The following is a 20,955-nucleotide window of genomic DNA, read 5'->3' as shown; positions in this document are numbered from 1 at the left end:
ATTTGAGGTCAGCCTATCATCAGATTACCCTAGATGAGGAATTTCAGGAGCTGACAGCATCTGTCACACCCTTTGGTGCCTATAAATATCAAAGGCTACCTTTCGGGCTCGCATCAGCTGCCAGCGTCTTTCAAAATCTTATGGATGTTTTGTTTGCTGATATAAAAGGGGTCCAGGCCGACCAGAATGATATACTGGTCTTTGCTGAATCCATAGAAGAACACAATATCTATCTTGACAGGGTGTTGTCAATTCTAATGCAGTATGTCCAGAGAAAGCTTTCTGCCCAAATTTGCAATCAGCCCCTGAATTGTAAAAGCACTGGCACTTTATGCATTCAGCGAAGACTTCATTTCAATAATCACACTAGATGCCAGTCTTCAGGGGCTAGGTGCGGCTTTGAGACAGAAAGTAGGGGGTAAAGAACAGACTTTCACTTTTGCCTTCAGATGCCTCTGGAATTGTGAGAAACAGTACAGCACCACAGTATGGGATGCGTTTGCATTCATCGAGCAGCTCAAAAGTTCACATTGTACCTCTGGGGCAGGTGGTTTGAACTTCATACGGATCATAAATCCTTAGTTTTCATCTTTACAGTTTGCATTCATAACAATGTATCAACAAGATCGACCAGACTTGTCTCAAAACTACACAAATACACTTTCACTATTAGCCATGTGTCCAGGGAAAGAACTTCAGGGCAGACTGCCTTTCCCAGATGCCACTGCCAGAGTTTGATAAAGGTAACGACAGTGATGACATTGAATGTGTTGCCTACATTGATGCTACTCATGCTGTCCAATATGGAGAGTCCACATTTACAGCTGATGAGTAGTTAAATGCATGTCGAGAGGATGAGGTGATGAAACAACTTGGAATATACATTGTTGAAGATTGGCCTGTTAGATGTTGACAGGGTAATCTAAAAACTTTTGCACAGGTAGCGAGCAAGCTGTCACTTGTCAATGGGCTGATTTTGAGAGGTTATTTACATGTTCTTCCCCTCAAAATGTATTTCTATATAATTTCCAAGGCACATCATGGGCATTTAGGCATCACTGAGACGTGCATGCGTATCAAGGAACACTACTGGTGGCCTGCCTTAGATAGGTGAAGCTGACAGTGGACAAGTGTAGTGAGGGTTTAAATAGGATAAATAGTGTAAGTTGAACAATGCATCCCCTTCCATTTCCCAACTAGCCCTGGGACAAACTAGGTCTCAACTTTTCAGGACCTTATGTCACCTTCCCAGGGGAAATAAGATACCCATTTTATTGGTTGATTATTTTTCAAAGTGGTTATATATATTTTTCGTTTATGAACTATGCCTCTAAAGACACAGTAATCAATTTGTGTGAGCTGGTATTCTCCAAAGAAGGGCCACCCAGATCTTTAGTCACAGACAATGGACCACATTTAGTGTCAATGCAAATGCTCCAATTTCTAGCCAAACATGATATCAAGCACCTACGGGCCTCACTCTACTCACCATCTTCCACTGATCTGGTGGAGAGAGGCAACAAGGTAATAAAAGGAAGGTTTTCAAACTGCCATTGTTGCTGGATTGGACGTGAAACACTTTCTCAAACAGAAAGTCTGGGAGTGTAACACAACACCGTATTGAACCACAGGTGTTACTCCATTCGTAAGGTTGAGAGGGAGGAAAGTTCTCTCTGTTTTGTTTCCAACCTGGTTGAAGAATCAACCGGACAACAAGGTAACCAATGTTGGTATGATGGTTATGGAGAAAGTCATCCCAAGGGTTGAGGTGAAACAGGCCAAAATGGCACAGGGTAGGAGAAACACTCACAGTCGTACCCCTTCATACCTCAAGGTTGGAGAGTACGTCCTGATTAGAAAACCTGTCCTGGTAAGGAAAGGGGAGTCAATGTTTCCCTCCGCAGCTAAAGTGGCCAGAGTTTGTAAAGGTTCAGTATTAATGAAAGACAAAGGCTGGTAAAATGTACGGAATCTAATGAGACTCAACAGCAGGCCAATATCATCAATCAGAAAAAAAGTTTGGCCTAAATTTTGATTAGACTAGTGGATTCATCCTTCTAGAGGTAATGAGGTGATTACCACTCCAGGTTGTGGATTTGGCACCAGTGCAGCTGAAAGTGCTCACACCTGAATTGGGGATCCACCCGCAACGGCAAGCACTAGGTCACGGAGACCTGGGAAATTCAAGGACTGTGATTTACTAGTGTTCTCTCTTTATATCTTCTTTTCAGGGGGCGTGACTAGGCGCCGAGCATGCTGCCATAAATCCGCCGTACCAGCATGTAGGAGGTCAAGCGAACAGTTAATGGTGCCGGAAGAGTGGTGTTACCCGGCGATGTCACTGATGAACCTGTAGATCACCGAGATACATGAATCCAACGTGTGGGCCTGCCGCTGCGGATGTCGGAGGGAGCCATCTTGGACCCGCAGCGAGGAGACTGGAGGATCGCTGCCGCGGTCCGCTGATGTTCTGAGGCGGATACGAGCTGCTGCGGAGTGGGGGAGCGTATCTGGACAGCACTGGAACCCAGTAGAGGAGCGTCTGCCGAACTTGCACCGGCACGGAGAGCGGAAGATGGGCCAGTGCGGAGGACGCAGTGTGCAAGTAAGATCGGGGCTGTGAGACGGCCTTCCTCCCCAGCCCCTCCTCCCCCCCTCGCACTCGCAGAGATATAGCAGACCAGGGCACAGGACCGCGGCGGCGCCTGCTGAGCGCCCTCCCTCTTTGGCCGGCACGGTGAAAACTGCAGAAGCGGAGGGGCCCTGGCTCCCTCGCGGCAGCCAGGCCCCTTACTACGCAGTGGGTGCTGACATCGGTGCTCCCCCAGTGACTGCGGCCTGACCTGCGGCAGTGGGGGATACGGACCCTTGCGACAGCGCGGATCCCTCCCGATTGAGACAACAGTACACCCCCACAAGTACGCGGCCCCCCTAGGACGACGGTGGCGGTAGTGATAATGGAGGCAAACTCAAGCACCATAACGGGACTGTCCCAAAAAGGATATTGACCCGTTTACCGCTGCCGCGATTTTGCAGCAGTGCGGCACTTCCGCAAAACGGGCGGGGCCGCGTTTACCATTGGCCGACGGCAGCACTGAAGGGGTTAAGGGAGACATCCATGGGGCTCATCTACAGGTCCCCCAAGAAGATACATCAGGGGCGGTAGTACCCACGGAGCACAGTGTGGTATAGCGGCTGTGTAAAGTGAATACCGCGAATGTGACAATCAAGTGAGACGCAGCAAGGCGGGGACTTCACCTACAGACAAGCGGGGAGATGGAGCAGAGATGCTGAGGGGAAGGCTGTGAGAGACGGCGAGAGGCCTATAATCGTACATATAACTGTGAGGACTGCCTGGGGTTCTATGATCCATGAGTGCACTGTGTGACGCTGGGCTCCCACAGCCCGAACCGGGGTTGATACGGCGGCAACATTGGAGGACACTGACACTAATGGGTCGAGGGACCTAGAGCAGGATAGACAAAGAAGTTTGGATAACGTGCTTCTCCGCGCGCGGACCCCTAGCTGCTGGCGTGTGATGAACTTGCCCGGCGCACAGCCATACCGTTGAGGGCGCTGGCGCTGGAGAGGTATTTTATGTGTGCAACTTACAAGGATATAATGGTGGCAATGATCATGGGACCTGCATAAGACCTTCCGCCGGAGGTGACGTGCTGTAAGCTACGTGAGGAGTGTACTTGTCCGACTGAGGAAGAGGTTGTAGTACCTGCAGTGTCACGGCGGGGTGAAGTACAGATCATCTGCTCTTAAGGATACGGACGTCGCTACCGAACACCATACTAACACAGAGCAATAGGGCCGAACAGGGCGAAACAACAGGACCAAAGCTGTACAGACCCTGTCCAAGACGTAACGAACAGCGTGGACAGCACGCTTGTTTCTGGTTGTATCCCTCCCACTACGGTGACTGCTCCGGAGGATAAATTAGACCTTATATTACAGGAAGTGCGAGACTCTAGAAAAGCAATTGAGCTCCAGCTAAGGACCCTGACCACTGGCCTGAATTTGCTTCGGGCAGACCACGCGAAGACGGCGGATAAGGTGAAAGAAAATGCGGCGACGCTAGCTGAGGTGGTGCTGACACAAAAACAGACTGAAACCGACGTGAAGCAGCTGCAGGCACAGGTTGCCACCATACTTGACCGAGTGGAGGATGCAGAGGGGAGAGCAAGAAGGAACAAAATCCGAGTGATTGGAATGCCGGAGAAGAGTGAAGGATCCGATGCATCAGGATATATGGAACAGTGGTTCAGAGATCACATCACAACGGAGGGACTCTCCACACAATACTGTATAGAGCGCGCGCATAGAATACCCACGGGAAGACCGAAGCCGGGAGCCCCACCGCGGCCTCTCATAGTCAAGGTACTGAACTTCCGAGATCGAGACACCCTTCTGCAAAAAGCCAGGGAAGCAGCACCGATAAACTTTGAAAATGCGAGAATCTCATTATATCCGGATTACACGATGATGGTTCAAAGACAACGGTCTTCCTTTATGGGGGTAAAACGGCGGCTCAGGGACCTGAATCTAAAGAATGCACTATTCTGCCCGGCAAGACTTAAAATAATGCACAAACAGAAAGCTTACTTTTTTTTAAAGTCCTGGGGACCTTGAAGACGGGGTAGAAGTTATAGAACTAACCAACGCTGCGGAAATCGGCACACAAATTGAGGATAGGAACCGATTCTTCGCTGGCATATCAATGGGTCGTAGAGGTGGAAGATTGCGCTGAACCACTGCACGTGCATATGTCACCTCGGAACAGATATGACAGAACAAGACGCAGGCGATCATCACTATGGCTACTTTTACGAATACCATACGAACGGACACTAGGTCCTCCTCAGAAGACGAAGTGACGCATGGATCGGACTCTGAAGGCAGTGTGGCCCTGTTTCCTTCAGCCACCCCACAGCTGATTACAGACCTGTTTGGTTGATAGGACTCGTGCAAGTATTATTTTTTCTTGTATAACTGAAATATGTAACCATGTTTGCCTCCCTTACGATACCGACAGACTTATTGCAGAAGGCATGTCATTATTAGGGCCCAGGTACCGTAGAAGCTTAAAAGTAGTAGATTAAAGTCACATAAAACCACATGCAGAGCGCAAGCGTAGCCCCCCATATGGCGAAGGCTCTCTACAGACCATTATGTTCTTATTGGTTCAGTTCTGTTTTATGGTCCAGTATAGTTTGAAGACCAGACCGAGTATTAGGAATGTTGGGGGTGGGACGGTCTCAGCATACATATATGTGTAGATACACTGGATTACTTGGGAACCATGATACCATACACTTTGGTACAAAACCTGGTACGATGCATACGCTGGGCAAATACACCATTATAACATGGAACATACGAGGTAGGGGCACAATACATAAACGACATAGGATCCATGCGCACCTACAACGCCGTAAAGCACAGATAGTATACCTACAGGAGTCTCATATGGTGGAAAGTGAGGTGGTGAAACTTAGAAAGAAATGGCGGGGTCAAATTTTCTCAACCTCTTACTCTAAATATGCACGGGGTCCATGATCTGGATACAGCAAGGTGTGCCGTTCGTAGCGCACAAACAGTGGATTGACAAATTGGGTAGATATGTGTTTGTGAAAGGTGCACTGGAAGGACAACTAGTGGTGCTGGGTACAGTTTCCGCCCCTAACTTTGACCAAGAAAAGTATTGGGATACAGTGAGCGGGGCGCTGGCGGGATGGGACACATGCCCATGGATAGTGGGAGGTGACTGTAACACAGTAATGGATGTGCCCTCGGACAAGTCACACCCGCCATTATGCGGAGCTGAGGTCTTTAAACAGACGGAGGCATTGATTAGGTGGGCAGGAGGATGGGAGCTATGTGATGTGTGGAGGATGCGACATCCTGCACAAAGGGAATATTCCTTCTACTCCGCAGTACACGATCTACACACTAGGATTGACAGAATTTTTTGCTCTTATAGAATAGCCACGCAAGTGCTTCACTCCACATACCTGCCTAAGACTTTCTCGGATCATAACCCACAGGAGATAGTTATCACATGGGGCAAAATACCCACCCCGGTCCCTACGTGGCGGTTATGGCCACAGTTGTTGGAAGACCCAGTGTGCCGCAATGATCTCTCACACACTGGTGGAGTGGGATGCCTTTAAGGCAGTCATAAGGAGAAAGGCGATCAGTGTGACAGTAGGTGCAAGACAGGAACTCCATAGATCCCTAGTAGAGGTAAAGGAGAGAATGGGCAGATTAGAGCAAGAGGCGCGACACGAAGAACAAAAGGGCCCATTACAAGAGGCGCAAATTAAACACGCTGAACTCTTGGAATCACTTAGGGTCATAGACTATCAGTCATATACCCGATGTGCCGAAGCAGGTAAGGCAGGGACTTTGCTTGCTAGACTTATCCGGGATACCCCTCCTGCAGTAGTGATAAGTGAAATTAGCACAGAGGATGGAACGATGGTATCTAGTCAGGTAGATATCAATGATGCCTTCAGGAAATATTACCCTGCACTATATGGTGCGACAGGAACTGCTACCAGAGAACAAACGGAGGCTTTCCTATCCTCTCTAACATTTCCAGTGCTCCTGACATCTGCACAAAAAGACCTCACAGGGCCCATTACGCCACAAGAGATCAAAGTCGCTATGAAGGGTCTTCCATGTAATAAAACCCCTGGTATGGATGGGATCCACATTGAATTCTATGCCACATATGCGGAGACCCTAGTACCCCAACTAATGGTACTGTTTAAAGCAGTATGGGAAGACGGTTCCTTACCTCTCACCACAGCGCAGGCACTTGTAATATCGCTACCAAAGCCGGGGATAGACCATGCGGACATGGCCAACTATCGCCCGCTATCGTTATTGCCCACCAAATACAAAATACTGAGTAAAGTGCTGGCCAACAGATTACTGTCATATCTGTCAAGATTGGTCCACATAGACCAAACCGGGTTCTTGCCAGCGCGGAGCACATCACTGAATATTAGGAAATTACATTATTTGATGACAGAAGCGCCGAAATGGTTCCCCCATGCGGTCTGTATCTCGTTAGATCTCAGACAAGCGTTTGACTCAATAAATTGGGAATACATGTTTCACACATTAATGACATTTGGGATACCGGAGGGGTACATAACATGGCTGTGCCTACTATACAAGGCCCCGTCAGCGCGCAACAGAACGGGTGGACACATATCGGAAGAATATACGATACATAAAGGGACCAGACAGGGTTGTCCGTTGTCGCCTCTCATCTTTATTTTGGCACTGGAACCCTTAGCAATTAAACTGAGGCAGGACTTCCTGGGCTGGGGAATACAGATAGGGAACATGATACATCTCTTCGTGGCCTACGCTGACTATATTAACATGTACATACGAGATCTCCGTTTGCCTCTAGCCCCAATGTTTGAGATGTATAGACAATTTGAAGGTTTGTCGGGTCTGGCCTTAATCACTACAAAGTCACATGCATTTTTCTTCACGGAACATGCAGATGACATGGACATAGACTTCGGAGATACCAAACTCCAGATAGCACCGACCACGTTTAAGTATCTGGGCATCTAGATATACAGGACACATGCGGATATGTTAGATGGCAACCTTAACAGAGCAATCAGAGCCTTACGATCCAGTGTCACCTTTTGGACTGCGCTTCCACTGTCTGTTATGGGGAGAGCAGCAATAGCAAAAATGGTTGTTCTGCCACGATTATTATATTATTTTACAAATCTACCATTAATAGTGTCGCAGTCCACCTTCAAAGCACTGAATACCATGATAGTAGATCTTATATGGGGAAAGGGTAGAAGACGTATAAGCTTTAAGAAACTGCAAGTGGGTACTCGTATGGGGGGCCTGGGAGTTCCAGACTTCCGCGCCTATTATTAAGCCTGCCAATTACAATGGTTATCATACTGGACGGCGGGACGTAACCTGCAGGACATAGGGTACACAGATACGGACATTGATAATGGAGCACTACACGCCTTGTTGTTGCCTGGACATAGACCCCCAAGAGACCTACCCCCTTTGTTGGACACTGCGCTTAAGTGTTGGAAAGCAGCACTGTGATATACGAATGCACCCCCTGCATACGCAGACAACATTCCGCTATTAGGTATCCCATTAGCGAGTGGCAAACTCACCAATCGCAAATTAGTACCCTGGTCCGACGTAGGTATTAGCACGGTAGCGTTCCTATTTGGAAACGAGACACTGCTCGATCACGACACCTTTGTTAACGAGACGGGAGCCCCAGAGCACCTGTATTTAACGCACGCTGCACTGCTTCAATACATAAAAACGCATTGGGCACCGCAGAGGAGGGAACCTCCCAGCAACGAGCTGGTCAAGATGGTACACTATATGGGCAGAGTTAGACACTTGATTCGCTGGCTATACACTGGTATAAGCGCCCATACACGGGTCTCTCTAGATGCACTGAAGACTGTGTGGATGGGGGATATAGGTAGAGAACGGACAGACAAGGAATGGACAGCAGTAATTGAGCATCCCAGAAAAGCATCGAGAAATTCAAAATTCTAATTTATCCAAACTATGGTATTGCACCGCGCTTATCTGACCCCGCATAGGTTGGATAGAATGTTCCCCCAAACACTTCACTCAGGCTCGAGGTGTAGGGCAGAAGGGGCGAACCTGCTACACATGCTATGAGCGTGCCTGACAGTAAGGGGATATTGGGACACGATTTGAAGAGTAACCGGGACAGCAGCGCATCAAAGGATTCATGACACAGTCGAAGAATGCCTTTTGGGTCTGCACAAACATTTGTTCAAACACAAGGTACAATACCGATTCATAGACCTTACATTAATACTGGCTATTAGAACCATTACTATGCGCTGGAAATCGAGTAAACCCCCAGCTGTATAGAACTGGCACACGGAAATGATACTTTGGAGTTGTGCGGAGGGTGCAGCAATGCGCAGGGAAGAAATAAGAGGACTACGGAAAACACCAATAGCTCTAGAATGGGAGACTATGTTGGAAGAGTTGAAATTAACTGATATAGACCACGATGGTTAAATGTTTTATGTAAAATGGTAATATGTGGTGCCCATGCCTTGACCGACTGTGTACTAAAGAGAAGCTGTACGCCTAAGCATACATAATTCAAGAATATGTTATAACAACAATGGTTCACAAAACACTGTTGCTAAGGTACTGAGACCGGGGTTATAGGGGTGGGGGGAGTTCTGGGGATAGTTAGAAATCAATAAGTATTATTATTCCATGTACTGCCCAAATACAGGCAAAATATATGATGTTAAACAATGATGCCAATGACGGAGATCGTTAGAATTAACACTGCCATAACAGATGTATAAAGATATTTTGATGTACTAATGTTGTACGGGACAGAAAAGATATGAAGATTATATTTTGTATTGCTATATGGCATAAATCAAAAAACTCAATAAAATATGTTTTAAAAAAATCTTCTTTTCATTCTTCTCAATTTATTTGTTTATAGCACTGCTTTCCTCACATGTTTTCTGCTAGAAAATATAATTTTTATATATTTTTTTGGTTAGTTTTGTTAAGGGAGAAGGTAATGTAGTAAACAGCGGCGGGGCTCCTCACGCGCCTACACACTTATGAGCCCGAGTCACACTGCGGCATGTTGATGTTCAAAAGTGTATGCATTCAAATGTAAGACCCATGCTGGCAGTGAGCGGCAGGCAAAGATTCCAGCTGACGGTGGTCAGTTTCTCCTAGGATCTGAGCCATCGGTCGCTGCCCGTCGTGGGTGAAGTACTACCTGAATAAAGCATTTCTACTCAATCAACTGGCTCCTGTAGTACTTACCACAGAGTGGTAGTTGAAAGGGGCTCAGACTATGACAACATGCTCAATGACAGCGATAATTGCTGTTCGCCTCTGGGTGTAAATGTGTGCCAAAAACAATTAGGTGAGTAAAGCAGGGTCTTCCGCAGAAGGATTCTTCTGAGTGTTGCTTTGCAGAAAGATTATTCTGAGCGTTGCTCTGCAGGGAATAAATATAAAAGAATAACAGAAAAATAGGGAAGGGAAGCAGCCTGTTTGCTGGTTTGTGCTACGGAGGTATCAGCAGGAGTCAGTGATCCAAGAGTCATCCCAAGGATAAACAGACATGCCCATCGAGCCAGTCTAGCCTGATGTTACACCACAAGATACATTGTGAAAAGGAAATGACCTACTACTGAGAAAAACAGGAGTCGAGTTTTAACAAACAATACATATTTATTTGAGCTTAGAAGGGTGTACATTCAAGCTATATATCAGAAGGGCGGAATAAAGGGGTGTTATGGTTACAAGGCAGCTCACATCATGACCATCAACTTGTATAACCCTCTGATGTTCACTTCTTTTAATATGGAAATTAACCAAGAAATGCAGCTTTATTCAGCATTGTTTTGCTCAACTCTGCTCAATGGGGTTTCAAACCTTCTTGAACTACCAAGAGTACTATTTCTACTATAAGAAAATAGACAGCTGAACCAGGGTAAAGCTATCCTGCTCTCTCAAATCAGGTACGCTGAGGCTCCTTGTACAGGGCTCCTCTGTTCCCTTAGTTTTGAAAGCACTGCTGTTATATTCTTCGGTTCTATGAGTGGTAGACAAAACAATTACATCATTGGAGACACTAGGAATGGCTTATATGTTAGCTGAAAGGGTACCAGTGACCAAGTACCCTTTCTGCCAACATACTGGTCTGCCTGCCTAATTTTAATGCTGGTGAACCTTTGGTGTAATGGCGGCGGAGACTACTCCGTCTCTGTCATGTTTGAAAAAACCATAAGGAAACGTCACACTACATTAGGAGGAACCCGCCTTGACAGTGGTTCCTGTCAATGCTTGAAATGTCCACCGGCCCAACAAACATTTCAAAATTTTGGGACATCTGCCTAGGCAACTGAGTCATTTACTCCGTTGCCCTGGCAGCAGACACACTGATCGCCAAATTATAAATCAGGCCCATTGAGTTCTCTATGTATGCTCAAGAGCAGCCAATGTGGAAGCAACAGGGTTACATCTTTGCATATCTAAAATATCAACTTTGTTGTTGGCCAAATGAGAAAAAAAGATACACAGAGTAATTGGGTAAACATAAGGAATGAGCAAGAAACAAAGTCTCAGAGTTTTTTGATGCATCCATGCAAGGCTACAAGATATAGATTGATGCCAGATTTTCTGAAAAGTAACTGACTATCTGAAGGATTGCTATATAAACATATTTCATTAAAGTGTACCTTATGTGGATGTCCTTAAAAGCTGACATTGATCTACCTTTCCTTGTCATTCGTTAGGCATCTGGGGCCAGATTTATTAAAGTGTTTCATTGTGCTTGCGTCATGCATGGTAACACAAAGGCAATGCAACACTAAAGTCAGATTTACCATGCGATGCAAGGCCACCTTACATGGCTGTGCGGTGCTTGGTAAGTCTGGAGTAATGCAAGGCAGCACAAGTTGCTGCCTTGCACCACTCTGCCCAAGGGAGGCATTCCATGGATGGAGCATGGGTGTTCTCACACATCCACCCATGGATTTTGGTGCATTCCTAGATTTATCATGAATGACAGAACTGGAAAAGGATCAAAATGCTACAGCTTCTTGGAGGGGGGTTTGAATGGAGATATATATTTATTTCAGAAGCATACAAAGAAAGAGGAAGCAGAAGAAGAGGTATCCCTTCCTGCACCAAAACAATCTTGCCTGCAACGCAACGCAGGCACCCATGCAGCATGACGAAAGGGTGCCTGTTTTGGTGCTAGGCTGCCTAAAGTGCCCCAGAACAAGGAGAGGACAGAAATGCACCATATAATGTTAAAATATAGCGAATTACTGCCCTCTAAATTTCACACAGAGCAGTAAGGTGTCTTGTCGAGCTGTGTTGAGTGAGATATTGACGAATCTTCCCCCAATTTTTGGACTTTTGTGACTACAAAGATCAGTTCGCAGAGTAAGTTCTATGAATAGTCAGGACAGAATATTTTCCAGTGGGTCTATGAATTACAAAGCACCTTGCCAAAACACTGTAAAAACAACCCAAACAATGATTTGAAAAAAAAGCAAATGCCTGGGTTTGAGACTGCAGACAGTAGATGATCCCTTTTGTATTGAGGTCGTGTGGGCAGTGCACACAGGGTGAGATTGTTCCGTAAAATCCTGGCGTCAGGTAGTAGCTTCATCAGGCAGCTTGGTTCCTGCAGCTTTGTCCCGGATATTGACATTCAGCAGTTACATCACATGGAAACGGACCAACAAGATGAATAGAAAGATGAGTATCAGTGTCCACGTCATCACCGCAGCTGCAATGTTCAGGCACTTAGCTGTGGAGCCGTAACTACTAGCAGTGCTCAACTGACCGACCAGTTTACTATCACGTGCCTGGGGAGAGAAAGGGGGATGAAGGTCAGTGAACCTGATACACGTGACAAAGAAGGCACAACTATTTCTCTCGGAATTATTGTGCAGAAATGACGGCCGCAATGCCCTCGTTTTATCATGTTTGCGTATTTCAAGGGTCTTTTATTGACTTACAAAAGCATTAAACTATTCCTTGTGATAGGAAATGATTTGTCGGTTGCATAAAGCAGGTTATCCCAATATTTGGTACTTCTATTTGGAACTTCACAAAGTCGAATGTTTTCATGCAGCCCACTGCAGAACATCTACACGTGTCCTTCGCATGTACACATCCCATCGGCACAGGAACCAACAAATTAGCACAGTACCAACACACCTAAGGCACCGCACACACACACAACAGTGACCGTGTGTCTAATAAACGAAACACACCACCCACCTTAACAGTACAGCATCCAATCAGAGTGCAGTATCCCACATGTCTAAACGGCACTCAGTACACATGGTAGAGCGCCGGTCACATCTGCATAGCACCCACCTCAGCACGAAAGCACATACTCACAGCTTCCAGCACATTCACAACACACAGAAATAAACACAGAACAGACCAGGCATCTAAAAAAACACAGGCACCAGGAGAAACCTACTGATGCCCTCCTGAGACATGGAGGACATCATGTGCACAGAGCAGAGACAGCTGGAGTAAAGAGACAACCGTAGGACACATCAAGGGAAAAGACTGGTACACAGGCAGAGAAGAAACGCAGGCACATGCAGCATACACATGAATGAACAAATATTATTAATGGTATCCCCTTCAATATAACATGGAAAACAAACAAAACACATGGAGTATCAACAGACTCAGGAAGCCAGATCAGACACTTTGAGCACAGACAGCGTTTCCCAACACAGAATTAGAACTATTGCACTGGGCAGGGCCTGTACTGAAAAATCCAAAACTGTAATTGGTAATAAAACGAAAATCAGATGGAAGGGAACTTTACTGGTCAGGGCCTACAAAGAAATGTACACGAAACAGCAGAAACAGATGGGCAATGAGTGAAGTTGAAGTGTTGCAAGGTAGACAGAATATAAGCGGAGCCCATATATTTTTCTAAGTCATAACTGACTGTCATGTGCATTGAAGAAATATAAAAGTTTGCGATTTCTCGTGCCAATAGTTTATATGTTAACTATGTTTACTGGCTGCAATGCCTGGAAAATGGAAAACATAATAAGGAAATTCATTTTAAAAAACGCACAATCCTCAACACACTGAAAATCAAGCACCAGATCACCAAACGTGCCTACTCCAAAGCCAACACAATCCACCTCATGAAGATCACCTCACATTAAACCCACAATGGAGGCCATTGGCAAGCCTGGATTAGACTGGAGCCAACATCTCACCACCAAGCTCCCTCTCCTTTACACCACATAAATGTGAGAAAGCACACTTCTCCTTCAAAGACTTCTACAAAGTCTCTCTACAAGAAGAACTCGACTTCTTCAACTTTCACCAGCCTTCAATACAAAGCAACATACTCCTCAAAGTATGTAGTACTACCCTGTAAACCAACCAAGTAGACTTCAACACACCACTGAAATCATGATCCTCCAAAACCAAGCATTCAGGCCCACAGCACTCTGACGTGCTCTCAGTAAAGAAGCGCTCCATATGGAAATAAAAAAACAGAACCGCCACTCTGTGCAGTTGACACTGGTCTCTTAATCAACAAGCATTGGCATAGCCAATAGGTCTCGCCTTTGGGACTTTATAAGTGTTTAGCTAGCGCAATTGGCTTTGCCAATGTATTTAAGCTATGTTGTAGAGCAGTCCGGCTGCTGTGCAGTATGTTGAGAAGTTACAATTAAAAAGTGTTATAAGAATTTTTAGTACCTGATATATAACCAATAAAATATTATGCACACTAAACGGCCCTATTAAACAAGATTTATTGGGAGATGTACGAACAAACAAAAGGCAAAACTATAAAAATCTGTTATGTCAAACACTGATCCTTTATGCTATGCCACATTTCCAGATTGAAATCTCGTGGAACTTTGTGATTAATTTATATTTACACCAATGACCTTTTAACAGCTGGCAGACCATCAACAAAACTTGAAAACATTTTTTTTATATGAGTTCGGTCTGGCCTGTGATAAAACATTTAAAATAGAGAATGTATTTTAGCATACAACGAGATCGAGATGAATGGTTTCATGTTGTGAAAACGGCAGCCTTATACAATAGAGAGCAACATCGGGAAAGTGTGTTTGCAGATGCTTTGATGCCGTTCCCTGTAAGGCTTGTTTCCTGTACATGTGGCACATGCCCCAATGACAATACTGTACCAGACGGGAGGAGGGGTATTGCGCACTGTGTCCAGAAGAAGCATTGACAAGGCCCCCCCAAAATATAAATTGGTGAAATCCTGCTGTCTTTCTGTGGCCAAAGTTAACACAACAGCCTCCTGGCTGAGAAGGAGGCGGGTCGCAGGAATCTTCTAGTGCTTCGGAAAATATTGTTTTAATTTCTCAAGGCCTCGGGAAATGAGGTTGTAAGACTGTTGCCCATTTGCAAAAGACAGACAGACTATTTATTCACAAAATGTCTGTTTATTGCTTTAACCGTATCACTTAGTGCCAGATTTATCAACATACATCCGTGCCTGTCCTGTGCAAAATAAAAGGTGCAACTCTTTTATTCGAAGCCAGTGACTTTAATGACATTGCACCTCCCTCTCCGTTCAGAATATGAATTAGAATGATGCGAGTTTAGAGTTCTTTGTAGATAAAGAAAATTAAGCCATCACATTGTGATATTTAAACAGGTGACTACAGAAATAACTGATTAGCTGAATTGTGAAAATTCCCTGCTTCACACAAACACCTTCTACCTGCTCTCCGATGAAGGTGTTTTTGAAGGCACAGTGTGATTTTAGTTCAAGTGCCAGCATCCTCGCAATCCAAAGATCTCTCAATTAGTTGCCAATAGAACAAAATTGCAAAAGATAAGAGGTGTGACATGTTCACGTCTAGAGGCGCTTGGCGGTCAGCAGCAAACGGGACACCAAGCATTTATTTACTGGGAACCAAGTGTACACTAATATGTCCAGTGCATACATGGCTATTATGGAATCACAAAGAGAACAGGGCCTGTGTAAAATAAAAAAATGCCTCAATCACCCTCGCAAACATATGAAAAGAAATGAATTTGCAAAGCAATTCACGCTGCCTGCTGCGCCGGTGAAGAACTGAGGTTTTTTTCATTGCCTGCTACGTTTAATGGACTGAGTCGTGTCTGAGTCCCCCCATACCTTTTTCCAAATATAATATGCTGGTTTTTATTTTTTATTTTAAAGAGCAAGCAGGAAGCCTTGCAGGTCCTTTGCCTTAGATTTGCATCAGAGAACATTAAAACATGAAACACATGTTGCCCGCATCTCAAGATATTAGCTGTGTGGTATGATTGGCAAACCGGGCTTTAAATGGGCTGAGTCCTGCCATGGACCTAGCACTGAGCTCCCCCGTGATAGCAGTCCCTGCCGACATGCTTGAGACCAGAGGGGCGGAGTGTATTGCCCTGTGCGAAGAGGAAGCGTTGTAATGGTCAACAATTCAACGCGGCCGCGAGGAAACAATAAGCTCACAGCAATTAAATAAACAAAACACGATGGATTCTCACCACAAGGCAAGCCAACAAAAAAAAACTGAGAAACACAAGGGGCCGTTTGTGGCTTCCGACAGCTAATTCCAAAAGTAAGGTGCACACGGACATACCCGATCCGAGACTTCCGGTAGTGAGGGGCCAAGAGAGGCAATCTGGCGAGACAGCGCACACCAATTGACTACTGACACATAAGTGAGTGCCAAGGGCCGCTTTATAGAGACAGGTGCGCATCACAAGTATGCTTTAGAAAAAACAAACCATGCTGCGCAATTCTAAGCTGAATGTACACAAAGGATTCAGCGTGTACCATCCTGTAACAAGCCCGGCTTTGAAAGTGGTGCGGGCACGAGCGCCCACCACAGCGAAAGTGAAAGCACATATGTTTCAAATTAACGCTGACGCGGTGGGGAGGGGCGGAGGAGCATTGAGAGAGCACTGAAAGCTGGCCACTGAAAGGAAAATAAAGCTGACGAGGAGGGAGTGGGAGATGGGAGGGGTAGGGAAGGGTATTCACGCGCTGTAAGGCGTAATGAGCCATTACAGAAAGCTAGATGGCAGCTGTGCACGTCCACGCGAGCATAACCGCACACTTGAGGCCAGCAAAAGCCTTTGGCAGCACTTTGAAAACCCAGTTACTAAATGTCTCGCCAGAGCAGCAAATGCGCTGGCTCAGGCGAGACATAAAAAGGGGAACAACTGTTATCTCCTGAGGCTACCCCAATTTGCTGCAACCACTAATCAATGAAACTCGGTTGGTGTTTTTCTTATAGTGGTTCAACTACTATCTTCCTAACTAAACCAACTCATGCAAATTGAAGCGATAGGATCAAAGAAACCACCAGTCATCCTGTCCCCATGATCATTACATCTCATTGGAAGCTTTTGGGACGGACAAAAATATCAGTATCCACCAAAATTCTAATGAAGATGTCTAAGCTCATGATATCAAGTGACTTACAATGTGCTAAAAATGCATCCTGAATATATTGTCAAGACAGAATGTTTCAAAATAGCCACCAGCAACAAACAACCACAAATTCAAGCCCAGCTCCTCAAAATGACTCTGATTAGTTTACTCCGATAAAAAATCACAGAGATTCACCATCAACACATATCTATTTAACAAGAAACACACAGAACAGGCACTCCACGACCAGCAGTACTGCATGATTTTATAATGCAGAAAAGGCGTACCACTAGGAGCTGCTAGGGAAAACAGTCACACAAACTGAAAAACATGACAATTATTGGCAGCACACTACAGAGGACTCACACAATTGATAAAGCATGGAAAGGAAGGAACAGTGCAGTCCTCCTACACAAAACTGATACAGCAGCGGAAGCAAGGAATAGAGCAAGTTTTCCTTGCCAAATAGATATATTACAGGTAGCACCTGTGCACAGAGGTGGACTGACCATTACCTCAATAGAACGAATGTCAGGCCAGTATTGGGGGTACTTCTCATTTGATTTTTGGCCACTTTCCTGCTGATTCAGGACCACTTGACAACAGTTGTTCACATTTTACTTACCCATTACAAAAGGTAAAACATGAGTTCCTAAACCTGCTTTTAGCAAGACCTTTTCTGCTGCACTACCTTCCTTACAGTCAGCCTGTAAAGAAAAGTGGTCCTTTGGAGGCACAAATCACTGATACAACATCGACTCTGATAACATCGAACTACAAAATTATCAAGTCAAAAATATCGTAAATAAAAATATCGACACACACTACTCAAAATAGAAATGACACTAAGATTGATAAAAACAATCATCTAAAAAATCTTGATTACAAAAATATCAATGACAAAAATATAGAAAACAAAAATATCGATAACGTTAAAATAAAATGAAACACATCAAAAATATTGTTATAAACAATATCAACAGCACAAACATCGATAAAATACAAATAAACTATATCAGAAATAACATTTAAACATAAAAAAATACTATTCACAATAATATAATAAAATAACATATCCCAAATATTTAAAAAAAACAATACAAATAATTACAAATTAATCACATTAATTAAAACAAATACTTAAAAAATACAAAAACAAATAAATAAACCAATACAACATAAAAAATATATCACAAATAAGAAAAATAAACAAAACATAAATATATTTCATACATAACAAAATATGTTACATCCATCTACGTATAAAATTAAGTATCAACAATAAACACAATTAAAAAAACAATAAATAAACATAATAAATATCAAACAAATTAAAATGTAACAGCTAAAAAATTCAAAAAAGCTATCTCAACCAATAAATTCAAAACACACAAACACAAACCAATAGAAAACACTAACTATTATTAAACAATCAAATGATTAACATATAAATGACTGTATAACAGACAACGGAGGAAGAGCGAACCTTTGGGAGAGAGAAAAAAGAACGAAAAACAACTACGCCAAAAACTATTTCAAACATCCTGCAACAAAAGTAAGCAGAAAACTTTGTAAATAAATAAGTGAAATAAGATTTTCAAAACATTATAACATGTTGTCCTTTACATATAACAGATTCAACTGCACCAAAATTGCACCTAGAAAATCCAACAGAAAGATTTACCTGCAATACAAACAACAATAAAATATAACACAAAGTAAGTATATAACTTAACCAATAAATAACGTTAATTATTTCAAAAGTAATACATTTAATAAAATAGCAAAACATAGCTAACAAATGCTTTTTTTTAACAGCTTCTACAAAAATGAACAAAACCACATCTACCAAGGTCACGCCATCAACTAAAAAGAGTAAGTATATTTATTTAATTACAAATATATAAAAGTAAACACTAAATAATATAAATAATGCAATTAACTAACATTTACAACGTTTTCTTTTGTTTCACAAATTACACTTCACAATATCTCCACCCAAAAACCGAAAACAAACATTACGTTTGAAGACAAATACAAAAACAACATAAAAGAAAAATATAATTCAAAGTATATAAATTAACCAACAAATATACCTAATTATAAAAAAGATACATTTATAAAAAAACGAATTATTACTAACAAATACTTTTCTCCTAAGAGCTTCTACAAAGCTCGACAAAGAACAACATCAAAGAAAGAAACTTCACCAACTACATTTAGTAAGTATTTTTTTTTCCTCAATTAAATATAGACACGAAAAAAGTGAAATAAACAAATATACTAAAATTATAACCTTTTATTTTATATTTAATAGATTACACTAAAATAAAACTCCACCTAAAAAAGTCAAAGCAAGGATTAACTTCAAAAACAAGCACAAAAGCAACATTACAGAAAAATTTAAAAATAAGTAAGTATATAATTTACCCAACAAATACAACCAACCAATTAAAAAAAAGTTAAATGCAATCATAACTAGAAAATATTTTTCTTTTGCCAGCTTCTACAAACTTCAAACTACAACAAAATCATTGAAAAAACCATCATCAACGAAAAATTGTAAGTATTTTGTCTTCTCAAGAAAATTAAAATAGAAACTAAATAAATAAAACAACACACTAACATGTAACACTTAGATACAAATAACATTTTGCATTTAAACCAGCAGAAAAAAACAGTGGCTAAACATCAACAATCAAAAAGAATCCATCAAGAAAATTAAATCAAAACACATGTACGTTTATTTTCATATATATTAATTACACAAAATGTTTACTTTTCAAAAACGTATGATTGATAATTTATATATATATATATATATATATATAATATATATATATATATATATATATATATATATATATATATATATATAGAGAGAGAGAGAGAGAGAGATAGATATATACATTTATTCACATATACCAAAAAATGGCGCAAAATTCATAACCGGAAAAAGGAAAATTACTTCTGTGCTACATGGGCTACACTTATACACAAGAGGAAATGACTGGAAACAAAACACATTGAAAATGCAGTAAATATCACTCCTATGCTTGCTATGGGAGAGCTACTAACATACAAACTAATGGAGTAAATGTCAAAGAACACAACTATCTCCCCAATGTATCTGAAATTGAGGTTAGAGATGCTCTTGAAACAATCAGAGAAGCAAGTACCAGCTCCCAACAGACAAGTACCCAAAAACCTAAACATGTGTTAACTCGGGTACCTGAACATGTCACAGGACAACTACCATCCATCCCCACTCTGAAGAGATTAATTGCCCGAACTAAAAGAGCTACAGCTCAAACACCACGACCCCCCCAAACGTTTGCAGAAATACAAATATTACCAGAATATACCAACACCCACAAAGATGAAAAATTCCTTCTACATGAGACAACAGTCATGAAAAAGAAATCATCATCTTTGAAACAAACAACTACTTACAAAAACGTAAAAACGTAAAAATGTGGATGATGGATAGCACATTCAAAGTTTGCCCCAAACCTTTTTATCTACTATATACTATCCACGGCAAATATGAAGATACTAACATCCCCTTCATATACGCACTACTCCCTAATAAACAAAGCACCACATGAATAGATCTCCTATTAAAGCAATACACTGACAACTACTTTCATAAAAAAATTATCATTGATTATGAACAAGCAATGATTCAATCAATTTTAAAAATATACCCACACACTGCAATACAAGGATGCTATTACCACTTTAACCAAAGTATCTGGAGACAGCTACAAAAATCTACTTTAAGCATAGATTACACCACCAATAGTAACTTTGCCTACCAAATAAAAAAATTAACAGCCCTGGCCTATGTACCAACAACTGAAGTAGCAAACCATTATAACCTACTTCTTGAAAGCCCTTTCTATCAAGCAAATGAAACTAAACTAGCTCCCTTCCTAGACTACTTGGAAGACACT

The 20,955-nt window shown here is 42.6% G+C and overlaps 1 long non-coding RNA gene across 2 annotated transcripts in view; it reads right to left on the bottom strand.

Annotated features, from left to right (window-relative positions):
* Nucleotides 1-10,264: 10,264 nt before the first annotated feature.
* LOC144824799 (uncharacterized) overlaps nt 10,265-20,955 on the bottom strand; it is a 642,332-nt gene continuing 631,641 nt past the window's right edge. For both annotated transcript variants that reach the window (XR_013609122.1, XR_013609121.1), the window contains one exon: nt 10,265-12,434. This is a non-coding gene — a long non-coding RNA (uncharacterized LOC144824799). The remainder of the gene's footprint in view (nt 12,435-20,955) is intronic.

Source organism: Lissotriton helveticus, chromosome 3_1 (assembly GCF_964261635.1).
Source record: "Lissotriton helveticus chromosome 3_1, aLisHel1.1, whole genome shotgun sequence".
NCBI lineage: Eukaryota > Metazoa > Chordata > Amphibia > Caudata > Salamandridae > Lissotriton > Lissotriton helveticus.
Note: the sequence above shows the minus strand (reverse complement) of the source record. Positions and strands in the feature narration are given on the sequence as shown.